We start from the raw sequence: 21,786 nt of genomic DNA, 5'->3' as shown, positions 1-21,786 counted from the left end.
CAGTGTTCCCATTGCAGGTACAGGTTTGTCAAAATTGAGCTTAGTACTGATTTTTTTAAAAATAGCAGTTAAAGAATCTTTAAATGAATTTTGATCTAGTAAAAGAACCAAATTAAGTCTAATTACAGGCAGAAAGCAAGTATTATCATTAAAGTGTCCAAAACATGCTTTCATTTAATTGACTTTAAATTATTTCTATTACTCTATTTCTATTGGGGTTTGTGTTCCTATTTCTAAATTAAAAATTAATTAAAACTGTTATCTAGCATCAGTACATCATATTAAAGAATGCAAAATGTATTAAGTAAAATTTCAAGCTAGGACAACAAAGGCAAGAAATTAGATACGTCTTTAAGATTTATTAGCTGTACAAAGGGACTACGAGAGACTAATTTCAAGAAACCAAACTATTGCATGATGTACATGTTTTAATATCATATTCAGCTTCAGTTATTGCCTGAAATAGCTTCTATATTAGCAATTCAGACTCCATTGTACATACTGATAGAGGTGTGATTAACTGAAGCATATTCTAGGAAATAAGCAGATAGATAGATGATAGATGGCTAAATGAATATAGATAAGCATATATGTATATATTTCCTGAGAAAAAATATATTCTATAATTTATATATATGCAATTTTGTGATGACATGATATATACAATAAGTACTTTATATTTTTAATATATTTAAATAAAAATATATATATACACATATATACACACATATATTTCCTGTCATAGTGGGTAAAGAAAATTGCTGTTAAAATCCTCTATGAATTTTTTTTTTTATTGTAACTTCAAAGTTAGATAGGAATGGAATTTTAACTATATAGTTTTTATTTAAAATTTGTTTATATCTTTCTGCATTATTTTTCCCCATGTCCAAATAGTAACACTTTATATGGCAAGAAAATTCCTCTTTTCACTATTGACTACCCCACTGTTAACCCTATGTTCCATTACACTTGGCCATACTAGAAAAATATGAGGTGGTCCACAGTCATTAGCTAATATGTATTAGTTGTTTCCCAGTGTATTAAGGCAAAGGCAGATATATTGACTGACAAATGCCCAAGGAATAGCTTGAAATTTTTATGGAGGCTGACCAATGAAGAAATTTATACTCTGTAATTAAAACAGAATCAACTTTAATCCAGGGAATGTGATAATTTAGTTTTAATGGTGTTAGACAGGAGAGGTTGAGGTCATTCTGTGAAGTCTGATTCTGAAGCCCTCTGGGCTCTTTAAAACCTTTCCACAAGATTTATTTCTCATAGGGAACCTAATTTGATATGCCTTAAGGTTACCGAATATGAGGAGAAGAAATAGTTTTAGTGCATAGACAGTTTCCCAACATAGGTTGTTAATATCCTGGTCAGAAACCATGCCTAATTATGTGTTCTCTACTGCATTTAGACCTCGATAACCATTAACTGACAATAGGCATTTGTGATTCTCAGCCTCATTCTCAGATTGTGGCAACACTCCTCTACCACATGTTGTGCACAAGCCAGGACTTTTCCACCCTGTCAAAAGGGAAATAGTTCAAAAACAATTCAGTGACCTTTGACTTGAGGCTTCCATATGCTATGAGTATAGCAGGTAATTCATGAATGTTTTCTCCTTGAAAAATCAGGATAAGCATCTAGTGCTTTTGTTTGTTTTGTTACTGAGTCCAAGCTCATAGTGCTTGCTGCACAACAGGCCAATAAGTCAAGAGATGAGTTGTCGGGGCAGGGAATAGTGACTTTATTCAGAAAGCCAGCAGACCGAGAAGATGGGGGACTAGTGTCCCAAAGAACCATCTTAACTGGGTTTGGATGCTAGTTTCTTTCACAGAACAAAGAGGGGCAGGTGAGGAGGTAAAGTAAAAAAAAAAAAAAAAAACACAAGAAAGATGATAAATTGTTGCATATATTTCCTGGTTCTGGCTAGACTCTGGAGGGAATGTGTTAATTTCTTCTTTCCTGCAGCCTTTCACAGGTGGGCCTGGTCAGGATGTTTCCTGTGAGCTTAAACAAAGGCAATTTAGCTTAACACTCAGGCACAGGAGGCAGGGTTCCTGGAGATGGGACACTATGTATACTTTAAGCTTATAGGCAACATCCCTTTAGTGATTAACTTATAGCAAAAGCAATAGAATACAAAGGTTAAAGTAAAAGAAACAGATCCAGTATGGAGTCAGATTTGTTCTTTATTATAGTTCGTTTTTAATATTTGATCTCTCATGAAAAGCTCATTGTAGGTCTCACCAGAAACCATTGGAATGAAAGTTATCTAATTATCTTTGAACCTGTCTTTACTGCAGTGACAGAAATCATTCTAAACATTGTAATTTTCCTATTACATATTCTAGTGATGTTAAAGATGGAATGTATTTTCTAATGTGACCTTGTGATATATAGTGTAACCCAAAAAAGTCTATAGCTATATTTTCTAATGTGGCACAAAAAAGTGACCAGTTATGAAGTCTAGAATTATGTGAAAGATGCCATATTTGCTTTCTTTTTAGAAACCAGTAATCAATAAGACGTCACATATGTGTACATATGTACGTGTATATATAATAAGAAGAATGTTTAAAAATGAGGGTTTTTTCACATGCATTTACATTCATCTGTGAATCTAAAAAAAGTGCCTTTCAAAGCACCATAGATCTAATAAATATGTCAGCATTCTTAATAGTTTTAGTAAAATATAATCAAGCTGTAAAAGCAATAAAATAGAATAGAGAGCAAGTAATTTCCAGTGAAATAGGTATACTGAAAGGCTGAAAATTGTAAGTCACCAAATGTAGTCTTTTGGATACTGAGAGATTATGTCAGTGCAATTATGCCTCTGTAGAATATCATGACCTTATTAATAAGGATAATTGGAGATTTGCAAACTATACTAATTTATTAGTATAGTAATCTATTTTACCTAGGCAGATAAACTAATGGATGAAATAAGAAACACTTGTAAAACACCAGTTAATAAGTAAATCAGCCTAAAATTTGGTTTTCTGAAAATAGGATCTTACCTGAATGCTTTTATGCAGAACTTTGTTTGTGTTTGACTATCTGGGTCAATGCCATTTACATAATTTCCCTAGCACTCTTGGCAAAAGGCAGAGATAACAATTCCTAGTGGAAGTTAAATAATGCATTACTATATTTATTCATTTATTGACAGATATTGAATGCAACTATGTGCAAATTATTGTTTAAGGTGCTGAGCATGCAGCAGTAAATAGAATGGATAATAATCCTTGCCTTCATGGAGCATGTAACTGTATATATTTTCTTCTCTGAAGTTAAAGGTTCAAATATTTATTTTATATATTTTCATCACAACCCAGATAAGTATGTGGTAAATAAGATACCAGATATAAGGCACAAAATGAAAGAAGGAAACTGTCATTTTCCCCTTCTGATGTGCATTCTCAGGTTAGTGCCAATACATGAGGAGTCACTTTAAATATAGAACACAAATAAGATTTTAAAGTAGAAAATGAAAAGCTAGTTTCCCACCAATTCTGTATATTCATGATATCTCAGGGTCAGTTTGGGGTAATTATAAAGAGGTAAACCAAGGTGCCATATAACCTAACATGGTGATATTCATTAAACTGATGCATATGTAGATTTCCTTAGCCTTCCTCTGAGAAAGCTTTAAACTTTTCCCATATCCCTTGTATATATTCTTTTTCTTTTTTTTGGTAATGCTGTATTTACATACTCCTGAAAGCATAAAGTACCTATATAATCCCACTATGTAAAAGAATTCTAGAAAATATACAGTGTGAAATCCCCTCCTTTACCCCACTCCCAGTTTCATTCCACCCTTCCTCACCAAACAGAAAGCATTGTTGGTACTGTGGTTTATATCCTTCTCAATCCTCCCTGTCCCTGGGCGCTTGTAGGTATAATACCATATGTTAGTTGGTGCCACAACAAGGCACCACAAATTGAGTGGCTTAAAACAACAGAATGTAGTCTTTTACAGTTATGGAGGCTAGAAATCCAAATTCAAGGTGTCAGAAGGCCATGCTTCCTCTGAAGGCTCTAGGGAAAAACATTTCCTTGCCTTTCTCCTAGCCTCCAGTGGTTGTCAGCAGTCCTTGGGAGTTCCTTGGCTTGTAGATGAGTTACTCTAATTTCTGCCTCCATAATCACATGTTTTTCCCTGTGTGGTTTTGCCTCTGTCCTCTTCTTTTAAGAGGATTCCAGTCATAATGGATTTAAGGCCCTCCCTAATCCAGTACTACCCCATTTTAATTAATTGCATCTGATAACAGAAACTCCCTCTTTGACCAAACTTTACAGGTTCCTCTGAGAATCTTTTCTGGGCTAGGCCTCCACCTTGGCCCCAAACCTGTCTTTGGCCTGCCCAGTCCAGGTTTAGCAAAGAATCTTGCTAAGTCATCCTTCCCACCCTTGGTATATGATCACCCTTGATATCTGATCACCCTGGCCTGCCTTCAGCAAGAATCCTGTTAATCAGGTTTTTCAAGAATCCTATTACCTTTTATGTCTCCTCTTAGTAAATTTCCATCCACTGAACCCCTCTCCCTGCTCCTTGGCTATATATCCCCACTTATGCTCTTTGGCTATAATCAGAATTGAGTTCCGTTCTATACTGAAGTTTGTTTCCCCCTATTACAATAGTTACTAAATGAAATCTATTTTTTGCACATTAACTAGTGTACAGCTCTGGTTCTCTTTGACACTGCAAAGCCCCCATTTCCACAAAAGGTCACATTCTGAGGTTCTGGATGGACATGGATTTGAGGGAACACTATTTAACACCATACACAGTAAATCTATTCATACACACATATTGTTGTTGCATAAATCAGTTTATTTCTATCTCCTTCCAAATAAACTGGTCCTTCAATATCATTTAAGATTTTGTGGGACTCCTAGATGAAGCAAATCACATATCAGACAAAACAATACACCCCCAAATTAAGGCTGAAAATAATTATGGAAAAGTTAGTGGTCAACTTCTATGCACCCTCATAGCACATAGTATTTGTATTGTTGTGACTTTCATACTGTATTGAAATTACTTATGTGATTATATCTCCAGGTAGATTTTAAGCTACTTTAGGATAGGAGCTATGTCTCATATTTCTGAATTCTCAGGTCAGATGTGATGTCCAAGAAATAGTAGGCATTTAGTGAAAGTCTCAGGTAGCCCAAACTAGAATTTAAACATGTTTGAGTATGTCTAGTGAACTGGTGGGTGACCTCACCAGAAGCTTATTTACCTTCAAGATCAAAGGGCCTCCTTGAAGGATTCTTCCTAAAGAAAGCGGAATCAGTGAGGTAAGCTGGACCCAGGAAAAGAACACACCAGACAGTCAGGTGATTTTGAATATAAGACTGGGTCTTTCATACAGATGTGTCTTACGTAATGGTCCGTATTTGACACATAATCTCTACAGAGTGTACGGAGACTGTGAGTTAGATGTGAAAAAGCTGTTTCATTGAAAACACTATAAATTTATGAGGAAACAAACAGTGCAGTTTGGATAAGCTATAATGCACACCACAGAGAAGGGATGGTTCTCCTCACCCTGTCTGTTGCCTCAGATGTCTGTCACACTGGCAAATACTGATACTCAACAGTAATGAACTTATTCATGACTGCAAGAGAGATACCTTCAGCAAAGTACCAGATATTTGAAGAAGGCTGTTTTAAATGACACACAAAACTTCAGTCAAATATGGTTCCTTATAAACCAATTAGTGGTGATGGGCTGGTGAGCATTAGGGAAACATGGGCTACATAGATTAAAATGGAATGTGTTACACCTTAAATTTAAACAAAATAAACAGGACCACATTGTAAATTTTAGATTGGGTTCTAGGGCTTAAAAGGATGAGACAGTTAACCTTATGAGATCTTTCCAAATTTATATTTGTATTCGAAAAGAATGTACATACAAATTCATAAAAAGCTAAAAACATAATTTTGAACTTGTTAATGCAAAGCAATCATAGGGTGACTAAGATGCATAGGAAAGTACAATATTTTTTTTAATGAAAAGATATAAGTACAGATTATTCCTAATGTTCTCCCAAATGGCAAGTCTAAATTCATGAGGATTATAAAGAAAATGGTATGCTTTCTTATATGTTATTTGGTCTGATTATAAATCTGCATGATCTTTAGACTATATGAATCTAACATTATAGAAATATAAGTAGCTAGAGAATATAATAAAATTCATTTAAATTATCTTCTTAAATTTCTGGATTTGAAAATTTAACCAAAAGCCAGTTGAGAAAGTTGTAAGGCAAGATGTTTTCTCCTGAAGTTTCACTTTATTATAATCTTACGTCGGAGAAAATTGCTTTCATTTATTCTTTACAAAGATTGAGCCTTTATAGTGTAGTATAGTGTAGTGTTCTCTATTCCTACCTCTCTAGGAGTTCAGAGGCACAAAGTGAAACTAAAGCTTCTGAGGAAAGCATTTCAAAGTTTAATATTATTACCTGTGGATTTAAATTGCAGTAGTTTCCTAAGAGCTTCACAAGTTTGTTTTCCATATTCTTTTGAGTGAATCATCTATCCAAATGCTTGAATGAGGGAAAATAAGATACCAAAAAGACAAGGAGGGACAAATTTAGGGAAGATCTTAACTTACATAATAGAACAATCTCCCTTTTTCATGGATGGCCATCCCTAAAATGGTGATTTTTCCAGGAAGTAGTAAAATGGAGTCACCAAAATGTAGACACATGTGATCTGCTATTTGGTTAACTGCTATTTACCTTCAGCTCAAATGTTACTTTTCCTAGGAAATTCTTTCCTACTCTCTTTGACTAAATAAACCCTCAATATTACTCTCCTAGAATCCTGTGTTCTTCTTTTTAGAAGCACTTATCATGGTAGTAAAATGACACTGAGTGTGTGATCCTTTGGTGTCCATCTCCCCCATAAACTTTAGCTTTAGAAAGACAGACCTGCTTATACATCTGCTCCCCTTGTATTTGCATCTCTTAGTATAAGACTGGGCCCTATTAGTTGAATAAATGAAAGAATAAATGATTCGATGTTTCTCAAATTCTCCACGCAGTACACATATTACTCACTGGATACAGACAAAATAGGCATCAGGCCATGCATAATTACTGGATGAAAACAGCTAGTACACACACACACACACACACACACACTGCACATTTATCAATTCACCTGCAGAAACTCCCTGACCATGCTTATATTTATTGTGTGTTTGGCACATAGATTCTTTGCAATCAAAGGGGAATATAATGAGGACTTATGCTTGTGGAAGATATTCTCCATATAGCATTTAATCATGGACCTGATCAATGCTTTTTCTTTGAAGAAAAAAAAAGAATAGCCCATTTTTGCTTTTAACATTATGCCTTTGGCACACAGTTCATTGAAACCCCGTTAAAGTGATGTGTTTTTAGAATAAATTAGAGAATGGATCAAATTCTATTCCTGATATAATTAAACCACAAACTTCATGATCCCATATCCTTGTGGACATGCCAGCTGCATTTACACTCATACTGTTTGAGCAAGAATCCCCATGTGCGCATTTCACTGAAGAGAGCTCTCAAACCTGAAAGCACTGTGGATTGGTCTGTGATTCCATTGCTACATTGCAGGACCAAATAGAAGCCTGTCTGATATGGAGGAAAAATGCTAAGCAGAAGTGGGCCCTTTGAAGAGTTTTTGAATTGCTCAAACATAATTAAATATAGTTATTTACTTCAGCCTTGAAGGAAGATATTTTAACAGTATTTTAAAGTATAGATTGCTAAGAATCATTAAGACATATTCTACAACTCTTATGAACTGTGTGAGGTGAACAGAAAGTCTTAACAATTTTTTTCTATTGTAACTTTACATTTATTCCACTGTCATCAGAGTGTGAAGAAAACTATTATCAGTGAATAATTATGATAGGATTCATTCACTAAATGTTCACTATATGCCAGGACTTCCATATTTCTCAATATACTCATTCTAATTTTGAAAAGATTTAAATTTAGGGACATTCATTTATGTGCACAATGTTACACAGTGGACCCTTGATTCAAATGCAAACTTGACTTTTTCAAAGTCTCTGCACTTTTTGTTTTTACATTGGAAAGGAAAAAATATTTCACCTCTTACTACTCACGCAGAACACTTCTTTAACCAGATGTGTGGGAGGTTTTCTGACAACCATCAATTCTCTGCCATCTGCTAGGTGTCCTACAATTCAATTCTGATGTTAGCCAAAGTTAGCATAAAACCCACAGGTTAAGGTCTTAGTCCCACAAGATGGGCCTCTCCTTCAGATGCCAATAGCAAGGAATATGTCCCCAGGTTACCCACAACTTCAGCTCAAATTAGCTACAGATCAGAGGGTCCCAAGGTTCTCTCTTTGAGTTGAATAATTTACTAGAGTGGCTTACAGAACCCAATAAAACAGTTTACTTATTAATGCCAATTTATTACAAAGGATATGTTAAAGGATACAGATAAGCAGCCAGATAAAGAGATACATAGTATCAGTACAAGGTCTGGAAGAGTCCTGAGCACAGGAGCTTTTGTCTTAGTGGAGTTGGAGTGTGCCCCTTCCTGCCATGTGGATATGGTCACCAGCCCAGAAGATCTCTAAACCCTGTACTTTTATGGAGGCTTCATCACATAGGTATGACTCTTAACTTCCAGCCCCTCTTCAGAAAATGGGAGGTAGGGCTGAAATTTCCAAGCTTCTAATCATGGCTTGCTTTTTCTGGTGACCAGCCCCAACCCAAGAGCCCACAGAGTCACCTCACTATTATAAAAGAAACTCCTATTACCCAGGAAATTCCAAGGGGTTTAGGAGCTTTGTGTCAGACTCTCCTATCTCTCTACATTTTATTATGTAATTCCTTTCTTTTCTTCATTTAATTTTTATTTTATAGTTAATTTACAATGTTGTGTTAGTTTCAGGTGTAGAGCAAAGTGGTTCAGTTATACATATATCCATTCTTTTTCAGATTATTTTCTGATACAGGTTATTACAGATTACTGAGTAGAGTTCCCTGTGCTATGCAGTAGGTCCTTGTTGATTATCTATTTTATATATAGTAGTATGTATATGTTAATCCCACACTCCTAATTTATCCCTCACCCCCCACCTCTCCCCTTTGGTAACCATATGTTTGTTTTCAAAGTCTGTTTTGTAAATAAGTTCACTTGTATCATTTTTTTTAGATGCCACATATAAGTGATATCATACAATATTTGTCTTTCTCTGACTTTCTTCACTTAGTATGATAGTCTCTAGGTCCATCCGTGTTGCTGCAAATGGCATTATGGCATCCTTTTTTATGGCTGAGTAATATTCCATTGTATATATGTACTACATCTTTATTCATTCCTGTCAATGGACATTTAGATTTCTTCCATGTCTTGACTATTGTAAATAGTTCTACAGTGAACATTGGGATCCATGCATCTTTTTGAATTATGATTTTCTCTGGATATGTGCCCAGGAGTAGGATTGCTAGATCATATGGTAGCTCCATTTTTAGTTTCTTAAGGAACCTCCATACTGTTCTCCATAGTGGCTGCACCAATTTACATTCCCACAAACAGTGTAGGAGTGTTCCCTTTTCTCCATACCCTCTCCAGCATTTATTGTTTGTAGATTTTTGATGATGGCCATTCTGACCAGTGTGAGGTGGTACCTCATTGTAGTTTTGATTTGCATTTCTCTAATAATAAGTGATGTTGTTGAGCATGTTTTCATGTGCTTTTTGGCCATCTGTATGTTATCTTTGGAGAAATGTCTATTTAGATCTTGTGCCCTATTGAGGTGATCATATGGTTTTTATTGTTCAATTTGTTAAGTGGTGTATCACACTGATTTGCAGATATTGAAAAATCCTTACATCCCTGGGATAAATCCCACTTGATCATGATGTATGATCTTTTTAAGGTATTGTTGGATTTGGTTTGCTAGTATTTTGTTGAGTACATATGAATCTACATTCATCAGTGATATTGGCCTGTAATTTTCTTTTTTGTGTGGTATCTTTGTCTGGTTTTGGTATTAGGGTGATGGTGACCTCACAGAATGAGTTTGGGAGTTTTCCTTCCTCTGCAATTTTTTGGAAGACTTTCAGAAGGATAGGTGTTAACTCTTCTCTAAATGTTTGATAGAATTCACCTGTGAAGTGATCTAGTCCTGGACTTTTGTTGGAAGTTTTCCAATCACAGTTTCAATTTCAGTACGTGTGATTGGTCTGTTCATATTTTATATTCCTGGTTCAGTCTTAGAAGATTGTACCTTTCTAAGGATTTGTCCATTTCTTGCAGGTTGTGCATTTTATTGGCATATAGTTGCTTGTAGTAATCTCTCATGATCCTTTGTATTTCTGTGATGTCCATCGTAACTTCTCTTTTTTCATTTCTAATTATATTGATTTGAGCCTTCTCGCTGCCCCCCCCCCTTTTTTTTTTTGATTACTCTGGCTAAAGGTTTATCAATTTTGTTTATCTTTTCAAACAACCAGCTTTTTGTTTCATCAAACTTTTCTATTGTTTTCTTCATCTCTATTTCATTGATTTCTGCTCTGATCTTTATGATTTCTTTCCTTCTGCTAACTTTGGGTTTTATTTGTTCTTCTTTCTCTAGTTTCTTTAGGTTGTTTATTTGAGATTTTTCTTGTTTCCTGAGGTAAGATTGTATTGCTATAAACTTCCCTCTCATAACTGCTTTTGCTGTGTCCCATAGGTCTTAGATTGTGCTTTCATTTTCATTTGACTCTAGGTATTTTTTGATTTTCTCTTTAATTTCTTCAGTGATCCATTCCATTAGTAACATTGTTTAGTCTCCACGTGTTTGTGTTTTTTACAGTTTTTTCTTGTAGTTGATTTCTAATGTCATAGCATTGTGGTCAGAGAAGATGTTTGATATGATTTCAATTTTGCTAAATTTACTGAGGCTTGCTTTGTGGCACAGTATGTGATCTATCCTGGAGAATGTTCCAGGGGTGCTTGAGAAGAATGTCTATTCTGCTGCTTTTGGATGGAATGCTCTATAAATATCAATTATGTCCACCTGCTCTAACATGTTAAGGCTTAGTTTCCTTATTGATTTTATGTATGGATGTTCTGTCCTTTGATGAAACTAGGGTGTTAAATCCCCCCACTATTATTGTGTTACTGTCAATTTCTCCTTTTATGGCTGTTCATATTTGCCTTATATATTGAGGTGCTCCTATGTTGGGTGCATATATATTTACAACTGTTATATCTTCTTCTTGGATTGATTCCTTGATGATTATGTAGTGGCTTTCTTTGTCTCTTGTAACAGTCTTTATTTTTAAGTCTTTTTGTCTGATATGAGTATTGTTACTCCAGCTTTGTTTTGATTTCCATTTGCATGGAATGCCTTTTTCATCCTCTCACTTTCAGTCTGCATGTGTCCCTGATCTGAAGTGGGTCTCTTGTAGACAGAATGTATACAGGTCTTGTTTTTATATCCATTCAGCGTGTCTTTTGGTTGGAGAATTTAATCTATTTACATTTAAAGTAACTATCATTATCAGTTCTCATTGCCATTTTGTTAATTGTCTTGGATTTGTTTTTGTAGGTCATTTTTCTTCCCTTCCTCTCTGGTTTTCTTCTCTTGTGATTTGATGACTAACTTTAGTGTTGTGTTTGGATTCCTTTTTCTTTTTTGTGTGCATATCCTATTGTAGAATTTTGTTTTTCAGTTACGATGAGGTTTTGATATAGCAGTTTATATGTAAACAAGATTGTTTTAAGTTGCTGGTCTTTTAATTTCAAACGCATTTCCAGTGTCCTGTATCTGGACTCTCCTCATGATTGCTGGTTTTGATATCATATTTTTGTATAGATGATGTCCTACCTTTTCTGTATGTTTGCCTTTACTGGTGAGCTTTTCCATTCATAATTTTCTTGTTTCTAATTGTGGCCTTTTCTTTCCTGCCTAGAGACATTCCTTTAGCATTTGTTGCAAAGCCTGTCTGGTGGGACTGAATTCTCTTAGCTTTTGCTTATCTGTAAAGCTTTTGAATTCTCTGTCCCTTAACTCTTATTTTTTTTTCAGTTGAACACTATCTTTTTTGAACATTTTGATATAAGCTTATGAAACATTTTTAATGTGGCCTTTATGCTAGTACATTGGTGCAAGATTTAATTTTAAAAATTCCTAATTATTAAATATTTACTTTTGAATTACTGTAAAAATAAAAGGACCATTTTTATAAATAAATTTTTACCTCCATTTCTGATCATTTCTTAGAACAAATTTCTAAAAATTATGAAGTTGCAGTAATACATATGATATTTTTAAAAAATCTTGGAACATATTACTAAACTACAGCCCTCAAAAATTAGATCATGTGACAGTGTAAACTTAACATATAATATATAGCAACTGAGTAATATTTTAAATGATAGGCAAAAAATTTCACTTATGAGATTTTTTTAATAATAATTCTGCTTATTTTCATTTCTACATTTCTGAATCCTTCCTTTTCCTCATTTTGGAGTAAGACTTTAAAAAGATAACTTTATATGTAGCGTATTGAATGTTTTGTGTCATTGTTTTAAAATGTTACCAGTTCATCATTAATTTTTACTTTTGTTTATAATATACAAATTTAATTTTTACTTATTATTCTGTTTTCTTATAAAACCCCACAATATCCTGAAATAGTTACACATTCTTGTTTGCCTTATGTAGGTTGAAAAATCTTATACGAGTTGGAACGTGACTGGATTGTCTATAAGAAGTCTTACCTTTTTAGTTTCACAGGTCTATAGTCGGAAAGGAACTGTGCTCCAAATTGCTGCACTTAGTGGATTATACCCAAGGGGTTCATCCATACCTCATCTAGAGGACAAAACTTTGAAATTTGGGGTTTTGTGTTAATGAGATTTAGATTTAAATGAAAAGACTTTGGACTTGGAGTTGATGTCATAAGGGGATGAGACTCTTGAGAGCCTTGGGAGAGTGAATGGATTTTGCATTTGTAAAGGATGTGAATACTTGAGTGCAAGAGGGTGGACTCTGGTTGGCAGAATTCTAAGATGGCCCCTGGATTGCCATCCTCTGTGTATATGCCCTGTATAATCCCACCCCTTAATTGTGAACAGGACTCCTGACTATATGGTGTATCAATCCTGTGATTATGTTATATTAAAAGGTGTAGGAATTTTGCAGACATAATTGAGGTCCCTAATTAGGTAGTGTTAATTATAAGTGGTATTATCATGATCAGTCTGACCTGGGAAATTTTTTTTTTTAAAGACAAGCAACAGAGAGATTTTTCTGCTGGCATTGAGTTTGGAGTTAGTTAAAATGAAAATGTTCTATTCTGCAAAATACATTCTTGAGAGAATGAAAGACAAGTCACAGATTGAGGGAAAATATTTGCAAAATGCAGATCAGTTGAATGACTTTTACCCTACATAAAATAAAACAGTTAAGCAATGGGCAAAAGACTTCAACAGATGCTACACCAAAGAAGATTTGTAGATGTAAAATAGCATATTATAAGCCCTCAACACCATTTGTCAACGTGAAATGCAAATTAAAACAAAAATGAGATACAACTACACACTATTCAAATGTCCAAATCCAAAAAAAATGACAATACCAGTTTTGGAGAGAATGCAAAACAATAGTGACTCATTCATTTTTGGAGGGAATGCAAAATGTTACAGCCACTTTGCAAGACGGTTTTGCAGTTTCCTACAAAGCTAAGCATATTTGTACTATACAATCTAGTATTCATGTTCCTAGATATTACCCAACTGATTTGAAAATTTATCTCCCACATGAACTGTGCACAAATGTTTATGGCAGTATTATTCATAACCAGTATAAACTGGAAGCAAATAGGAAGGCTTTAATAGGTCAATGGATGAATAAACTGTGGTAGACTAATACAATGGAAAACTAATAAGTAATGTAAAGGAATGAGCTATCAAACCACACTAAGATATGGGTGAATTTTAAACGTATATTGCTAAATAAAAGAAGGCAATCTGAGGGCTTCCCTGGTGGTGCAGTGGTTGAGAGTCCGCCTGCCGATGCAGGGGACACGGGTTCGTGCCCCGGTCTGGGAAGATCCCACATGCCGCGAAGCAGCTGGGCCCGTGAACCATGGCCGCTGAGCCTGCGGGTCCGGAGCTGTGCTCCGCAACGGGAGAGGCCACAACAGTGAGAGGCCCGTGTACCACACACACACAAAAAAAGGCAATCTGAATAGGCTACATTTCAACTGCACAACCTTTTGGAAAAGGGCAAAACTATGGAGACAAAAAGAACTGTGGTTTCTAGGAGTTTGGGGAAGAGAGGGGAGGATGAACAGGTGGAACATCACAGGTGTTAAGATACTTGTCTTAGTCTACTCAGGCTGCTAAAACAAATTACCATGACTGGATGATTTAAACAACAAACATTTATTGCTCAGAGTTCTGGATAGTGGAAGTCTGAGATAAGGATACTATCATGGCTGGGTTTTGGTGAGGACCCTCTCACATTCTCACATGGCCATCCTTAGAGTGTGAAAGGAGAAAGAGAGAGAGAGAGATTGCGGGGGTGGAGAGAAACTTTCTTCCTCTTTTAATAAGGGCATTAATCCTATCATGAGGTCCCCACCCCTCATGACCTTATTTAACACTTCCAAAGGCCCCATTTTCAAATACCATCACATTGGGGGTTAGAATTTCAAAATATGAATTTTGAGGAGATATAGTCCATACCGATACTCTAATAGTGAATACATGGCGTTATAAATCAAAACCATAAACTGTAATATAAACTATGGTCTTTAATAATGTGTCTATTATCAGTTTGTTAATTATGACAAATACACCACTCCAATACAAGACAATAATAGGGGAAACTATGTATGTTGGGAGATTTGGTAGGGGACAGAGGGAGTATGGAAACTCTTTGTACTGTCCACTCAATTTTTCTGTAAGCCTAAAACTAATTTTTAAAAATGGACTTTTGCCCTTATTTGGTGAATTATGAGAAACAATTTCAAATACGTCTGTTGATTTTTGTAGGCTTTTTATATAAGAATAACACAAGCATAGACTCTAAAAACAAACTGAAATATTATATTGATTAAAGAATTCAGGAATTATGTTATTAAAATATTCAAAAGTTGTCTTTGGAGGAATTTCATTGACTGGCAATTCTTGGGTAGGAAAAAAGCAATGTACATCTGTCAGTTGTGAAATACAGGTGGGAATGATAATTAGTACCTGAAAATTGTATATAATTTGAAGACCACCTTAAATCATCTACCTTATATATATATTTTTTGCAGTACGTGGGCCTCTCACTGTTGTGGTCTCTCCCGTTGCAGAGCACAGGCTCTGGACACACAGGCTCAGTGGCCATAGCTCACGGGCCCAGCCACTCCACGGCATGTGGGATCTTCCCGGACCAGAGCACGAACCCGTGTCCCCTGCATCGGAAGGCAGACTCTCAACCACTGCGCCACCAAGGAAACCGCATGTACCTTTTTACAATGACAATCTGCATATATGTGAAGGAGTGTGCTCCTGAGGTGGGTGTTAGAAAAAAATTTGTACTAAAGTGAAAAATGACAGATGGTTATTTTGATAATTGTGTGAAACTGAAATATATTTTTATTATAAAAGTTCATTTCTTAGAAACTAACATCCAAATTCCTCTAAAAATTATAAAATGCAGATATAGTGGCATTCTAGATGCCTTGGCTAAGCAAACTTCTTTCCTCAGTTGACCTTCATAAACTTCTTTTACTTGATTTCTTTGTTCCCTTGTGCTCTTTGGAAATGGCACCATGAGGTATTTATTTGTGCTGTTCCCCAAATATTCCCAGTTTTCTGTCTTCTAAGTGTATGGTAGGATTCCCCTTATCTATGATTTTTGAAGTTTGCAACAGCAATAGTTCTTCCTTTGGCAAATAGAACATGATTGGAAATGATACATGGTCCTTCCCAGAAGAGACTTTAAAAGCCAGATTGTGGTTTGTTTATCCTGTCTCCTGCCTCAGCAGTCATGTAAACACTGAGATAGCGCCTCCCTTAGCCTCCATCCTTGATTCAGAATAAGGTAGAGTAGAGTAAGCCAGAGATAAATCTGTATAATTAGTAGTATTGCTGTCAATATAAACTATAATAAGACAAATTTTTAACAATGTAACATAAATTACCTATTATGACTGATGCACACAATTATAGGACTGGAGCAGTCATTTGGACTGTTTTAACTCCATCTTTGTATTAATCAACTGAAAGAAAAACAGTTTCTTTTTGTCTTATCTAAATTTAGAGAGACCTTCAGTATAAAATATTGCTAAGAAATGAAAACATTCTATTTCATTCCCCCAAAGCTCTTTGGTTAATTTGATCTTTTGTAAAGCCTCAATTCTTCACTCAACTTTAACCCAGTAAATTATTAAATCCTTCTTTTCCAATCTTGAAAAAAATTCCCTCTAATTGATTACAGTCTTCTCTCTAAAGGGTAAAGTTTAAAAAGATTAGCTAACAGAAGAGCTCTGGTCTATTAACCACCCAGGTTGAAGTATATTCTATATTACCTGAAAATTTATTAGCAGTTGGAGAGAGTGGTTATGATATAGATACAAATATAGATAGATACAGATATAAATAAATATTAACAAAATCTCTAGGAATGCAAGTACTCTCCCAACTATAAATTTTAAGATCTTAGAATTTATATTTAGACTACCTATTCTAACATGATCACACATTGTATGAACTTAGTTCATTGCTTAACTCATTTTGTTCTCAATTTCTTCATCTGTAAATATTTCATAAAGGCATCTTGTGCAGAAATATTATCAATATATTTAAGTTATTCACCATGGGGTTTTGTATATAATAAATGATCAACCCATATATTATTATTTTACTATTATTTTATTTTATTTTGGAAATCATGAAGTCTTTCTGTGTGATACTTGTCAACAGTATTCAATATCAGCTAAAAAATAATTATTGATTTTAGGAGGCAGAAGGATCAAGTTGATGGAGCAGGAAGACTTTGAGCTCACTTCCCACCATAAATACATGAAAACTACAACTACATACAGAGCATCTCTGAAAGCAACCTGAAGACTAGAACAATGGCTCTTCTACAACCAAGGCCATAAAGAATAACAAAGAGCCTGGTAGGAGTGGAGGAGAAACGATCTAGTCAAGACCTACACCCCTAGCAGATGACCCATAAGAGGAGGGGAATATCAGAGACTCGAGGATCCTCCCTAAGGAGTGAAGGGTTTGAGACCCATCTTAGGAACCTCAACTCTGGGGTCCAAAATTGAGGAAGATGAGCCCCCTTAGCTCGTCTGAAAACCAGTGGGGCATACCAGAAAGGGATGAAAGGAAGCAAGACTCAGCTCTTGAGCATGAGCAGATTTGCTTGCTCCAACCCCAGTACAGAAGCAGCCGACTGAAAACCTTCTGGTGCTCAGGCCAGCCTGCCAGCACTACTCTTGGGTGCACCCTGGCCCACACTGGGCTCCTGCTCCAGCACTGCTTCTTGCTAAGGCAAAGGCCACCATTGCCAACTCATTCACACACTGGGGAAGGAGCAGCACCAGCTCGAGCTCCAGCCCTGCCTCTGGCCAGGTCAGAGACCCAGAGCCAACTCACTGGGAAGTGCATCTCCAACCTCTTGGGCCCCAACCCCACCTCTGACCAAGGTGCACACATCCAGGAAAAAGAACAGGTGCAAGGGAGCAGCCCCAAGACCCCAGGCCCTGGCCATGCTCCCAACCAAGGCAGAGACTGCCATCACACTGGGGAGGAGCCCAAATTAGAGTTCCTGCTCCAGCCCCTCAGGCCCCCAGTACCATTCTCTGATAGTACTGTGACCACCACTAGGTCTAGGAGAAATCCCACCTCACATCTGACTTCAGCTCTAGCCCCTCCAACTCCCAGTCTTACCTTCTACCAAGGCAGCAGCTGCCAGTGTACCCTGGGAGAAGATGCAGCCTGTGTACACTTCAGATACAACTCTCCCAACAAAGCCACTGGGTACACACAGACTGAATAGGGACATTCTCTCACAAAACCTTCAAAACCAGGACAGGTAATTGTATTACCTAAGTTCATAGAGATAAAGTCAAAGTAAAAGAAAAAAAAAGAGGGATATGTTTCATATACTAGAGCAACATAAAAACCCAGAGAGAGAGGGCAGAGTCAAGATGGCAGAGTAGGAGGACATGGAGTTCGTGTCTCCTTACAACTAGGGCACCTACTAGGCCTGGTGGGGGACCTCAGACACCTAAGGGGATGGGAAGAATACTTGCATGACCAGGTCAAAGGGAGTATTAATCAGTGTGAGATCTCCCGGAGGTCCTCATCTCAGTACCAAGACCTAGCTCCACCCAAATGCCTGCAAAATCCACTGCTGGACACCTCAGGCCAAACAACCAGCAAGACAGGAACACAGCCCCACCCATCAAAAAAAAAGTGACAAAAAAATATGTTACAGACAAAAGAGCAAGGTAAAAACCTATAAGACAAAATAAACGAAGAGGAAATAGGCAACATACCTGAAAAAGAATTCAGAGTAATGATAGGAAAGATGATCCAAAATCTCAGAAATAGGATGGAGGCATGAATTGAGAAAATACAAGAAATGTCTAAAAAGGACCTAGAAGCACTATATAACAAAAAACAATGATGAACAACAGAATAACAAATGAAAAATACACTAGAAGGAATCAATAGCAGAATAACTGAGGCAGAAGGACGAATAGTGAGCTAGAATATAGAATGGTGAAAATAACTGCTGAGGAGCAGAATAAAGAAAAAACAATGAAAAGAAATAAGGACAGTCTCAGAGACCTCTGGGACAACATTAAACACACCAACATTTGAATTATAGGGGTCCAAGAAGAAGAAGTGAAAGAGAAAGGGTTTGAGAAAATATTTGAAGAGATTATAGTCAAAAACCCCCCTAACATGGGAAAGGAAAGAGCCACCCAAGTCCAGGAAGCACAGAGAGTCCCATACAGGATTAAACACAAGGAGAAACACACTAAGACACATATTAAACAATCAAAACATTAAATTCAAAGCAAAAAATATTAAAAGCAGCACGGGTAAAACAAAAAATGACATACAAGGGAATCCCCATAAGATTATCAGCTCATTTTTCAGCAAAAACTGTGCAGTCCAGAAGAGAGTGGCAGGATATATTTAAAGTAATGAAAGGGAAAAAAACTACAAGATTACTCAGCAAGGATCTCATTCAGATTCAATAGAGAATGCAAAAGCTTTCAGATAGGCAAAAGCTAAGAGAATTCAGTACCACCAAACCAGCTTTACAACAAATGCTAAAGAAACTTCTCTAGGTGGGAAACACAAGAAAAGGACCTACAAAAACAAAAACAAAACAATTAAGAAAATGGTAATAGGAACATACATATTGATAATTACCTTGAATGTAAATGGATTAAATGCTCCAACCAAAAGACACTGACTGAATAAATGTAAAAACAAGACCCATTTATATGCTATCTACAAGAGACCTACTTCAGACCTAGAGACACATATGCTGAAAGTGAGGGGATGGAAAAAGATATTCCATGCAAAGGGAAATCCAAAGAAAGCTGGAGTAGCAATACTCATATCAGATAAACTAAACTTTAAAATACAGACTGTTACAAGAGACAAGGAAGAACACTACATGATGATAAAGGAATCAATCCAAGAAGACGACATAACAATTGTAAATATTTATGCACCCAAAATAGGAGCACCTTAATATATAAGGCAAGTGCTAATAACCATAAAAGGGGAAATTGACAGTAGCACAATAATACTGGGAAACCTTAATACCCCAGTTACACCAATGGACAGATCACCCAGAGAGAAAATAAGGAAACACAAGCTTTAAATGACACAATAGACAAGATAGACTTAATTGATATTTATAGGACATCCATCTGAAAGCAGCAGAATACACTTTCTTCTCAAGTGCACATGGGACATTCTCTAGGCTAGATCACATCTTGGATCACAAATCAAGCCTTGGTAAATTTAAGAGAATTGAAATCATATCAAGCATCTTTTCCGAGAACAACACTATGAAATTAGAAATCAATTACAGGAAAAAAAAACTGTAAAAAACACAAACACATGGAGGTTAAACAATATGCTACTAAATAACCAAGAGATCACTGAAGAAAACAAAGAGGAAATCAAAAAATATCTAGAAACAAATGAAAACATAATGGCCCAAAACCTATAGAATGCAGCAAAAGCAATCCTAAGAGGGAGGTTTATAACAATTCAATCCTACCTCAAGAAACAAGGAAAATCCCAAATAAACAACCTAACCTTACACCTAATGTGACTAGAGAAAGAACAAACAAAACCCACAGTTAGTAGAAGGACAGAAATCATAAAAAATCAGAGCAGAAATAAATGAAAAAGAAATAAAGAAAACAATAACACAAATCAATGAAACTAAAAGCTGGTTCTTTGAGAAGATAAACAAAATGGATAAACCTTTCACCAGACTTGTCAAGAAAAAAAAGGGAGAGGATTCAAATCAATAAAATTAGAAATGAAAAAGGAGAAATTACAACTGACACCACAGCAATAGGCTCATGGAGACTACTACAAGCAACGCTATGCCAATAAAATGGATAACTGGAAGAAATGGACAAACACTTAGAAAGGTACAACCTTCCAAGACTGAACCAGGAAGAAATAGAAAATATAAACAGACAAATCACAAGTAATGAAATTGAAACTGCAATTCCAAAACTTCCAACAAACAAAAGTCCAGAACCAGATGGCTTCACAGAAGAATTCTATCAAATATTTAGAGAAGAGCTAATACCCATCCTTCTCAAACTCTTCCAAAAAATTGCAGAGGAAGGAATACTCCCAAACTCGCTCTAAGAGGCCACCATCACTCTGATACCAAAACCAGATAAAGATGTCTCAAAAAAAGAAAATTACTGACCAATCACTGTTGAATATATATGCAAAAATTCTCAACAAAATACTAGCAAACAGAATCCAGCAACACATTAAAAGGCTCATTACCATGATCAAGTGGGATTTATCCCAGGAATTCAGAGATTACTTAATATATGCAAATCAATCGATGTGAGACACCATATTAAAAATTAAAGAATAAAAACCATATGATCATTTCAGTAGATGCAGAAAAAGCTTTCGACAAAATTGCACACTTATTTATGATAAAAACTCTCCAGAAAGTGGGCATAGCGGGACTCTACCTCAACATAATAGAGGCCATATACGACAAACCCACAGCAAACATCATTCTCAATGGTGAAAATCTGAAAGCATTTCCTCTAAGATCAGGAGCAAGACAATGATGATCACTCACAGTACTATTATTCAACATAGTTTTGGAAATCCTAGCCATGGCAATCAGAGAAGAAAAAGAAATAAAAGGAGTACAAAATTGGAAAAGAAGAAGCAAAACTGTCACTGTTTGCAGATGACATGATACGTTACATAGAGAATCCTAAAGATGCCACCAGAAAACTACTAGAGCTAATCAATGAATTTGGTAAAGGCACAGGATACAAAATTAATGCACAGAAATCTCTTGCATTCCTATGCAAGAGAGTGTTAACAAAACACTCCCATTTACCATTGCAACAAAAAGAATAAAATACCCTGGAATAAACCTACCTGAGACAAAAGACCTGTATGCAGAAAACTATAAGATACTGATGAAAGAAATTAAAGATGATACAAACAGATGGAGAGATATACCATGT

The sequence above is a fragment of the Phocoena sinus genome, chromosome 10, assembly GCF_008692025.1.
Source record: "Phocoena sinus isolate mPhoSin1 chromosome 10, mPhoSin1.pri, whole genome shotgun sequence".
Classification (NCBI taxonomy): Eukaryota; Metazoa; Chordata; class Mammalia; order Artiodactyla; family Phocoenidae; genus Phocoena; species Phocoena sinus.
Note: the sequence above shows the minus strand (reverse complement) of the source record.